Source organism: Fukomys damarensis, unplaced genomic scaffold, assembly GCF_012274545.1.
Source record: "Fukomys damarensis isolate Sample0158 unplaced genomic scaffold, DMR_v1.0_HiC HiC_scaffold_10, whole genome shotgun sequence".
NCBI classification, from domain to species: domain Eukaryota; kingdom Metazoa; phylum Chordata; class Mammalia; order Rodentia; family Bathyergidae; genus Fukomys; species Fukomys damarensis.
The window spans coordinates 11,383,884-11,385,339 of NW_022900922.1; positions in this window are offsets into that span (position 1 = coordinate 11,383,884).

Here is a 1,456-nt window from a genome sequence, read left to right on the forward strand (position 1 = left end):
TTTTTTTTTTTTTTTTTTTTTTTTTTTTTGGTACTGGGGATCGAACTCGGGTCCTTGCACTTGCAAGGCAGGCGCCAGAACCACTAAGCTAATCCCCAGCCCAAAGTGCATTTTCAGTATCTTCATCTTACAATGGATTTGTTTGGATGTAACTCCACTGTACTTTGGGTGCATCTATATTCTCATTTTGTCTGTACCTCATTTTCCTGGTGTCCTTTATTTCTTTGCCTATGGTTTTCTTTAGTTCCATGAATATATTTATGCTAGTTGATTTAACATTAATAACTAATAATTCCATTGTCTGGATTTCTTCAGAGATGGTCTCTAATTCTTTATTTTTTGTGAATGAGCCATACTTTCCTATTTCTTTGTACATCTTATAATTTTCTTTTGAGAATAAGACATTATATTTTAATAACTCTGGGAATCCAACTCTCCTGTCACAGGAGATGAAATAAGAAAATATTGTCCCCCAACCTGTTAGATATCTGATATGCCAAGTTTGTGTTCTCTAAAATTAAAGAATGAATTCTAGGAACAGTGGAGGTTGAGTAGGAAAAATATGTATTGAGGAGGAAAGATATAGCTCTTGAAAGAGAATAGGTAGCCCGGGATCCCCACTTTATAGCAAAGTTTTGTAGAGCAAAACTCACGTGGATACAAGCTATGAATAACCAATAATGTTACAAGAATAGTTGCTTAGGTAAAAGTGGACCAGGAAGCAAGTCACTTAGCAAGAGTTTATGAAAAGAAAAAGAACTTCTCAGGTAGGTGATGGATTTAGGGGTCTTGGTCACCCACTGAGGCAACTGATGCCTATCTAGACTTTACTAGACTATCTCATCTCTTCAGGAAGTATGCAGGCCTGGTCCTTTTGTTGTTATCTTGAGGCATGGCCTCCAGCTGATTGCCTTGAGCCACAGTTGTTTTTTCACCTTTTGTCCTATTACGTTTCTATCTAACTTCGCTGTCTAATACTCCCACTCCTCAGGGTTTGCTGGGTTTTGCCTTTTGAGGCCTGGAGTACTCCTGGAGAGACTCTGCCAAATTATTTCTGCAAAATGTGTGCTTCTGTAAGACTTAAGTCTCACTTTTACTTCTGGAGCGTGAACAGCCAAGAGGCTTCCACGATGCTGAGCTCAGAAGCTCAGCGAGGCTCCAGGAGCTTGTCGGACAGAGAGAGTCACCCAGGAAGGAACACACCAGGCAAGTTGGCAAATAGACCTTTATTAGTCTGGCCAGACGGCACTCCCGAAGCCAAGTAGCTCAGAGAGGCGGCTAGCTCAGAAAGAGGCCATTTTATATAGGGCTAAGCGGGGGGGTGGTTTACACTTAAAACTTACAGGAAGAGGACAAAGGCAAAGAATCAGTTGATCTGAGCTAGTGGTCATCAAGCATATACTTGACCGTCATATACTAACGATCAACAGATCGATTATCCATTATTCCATTTACA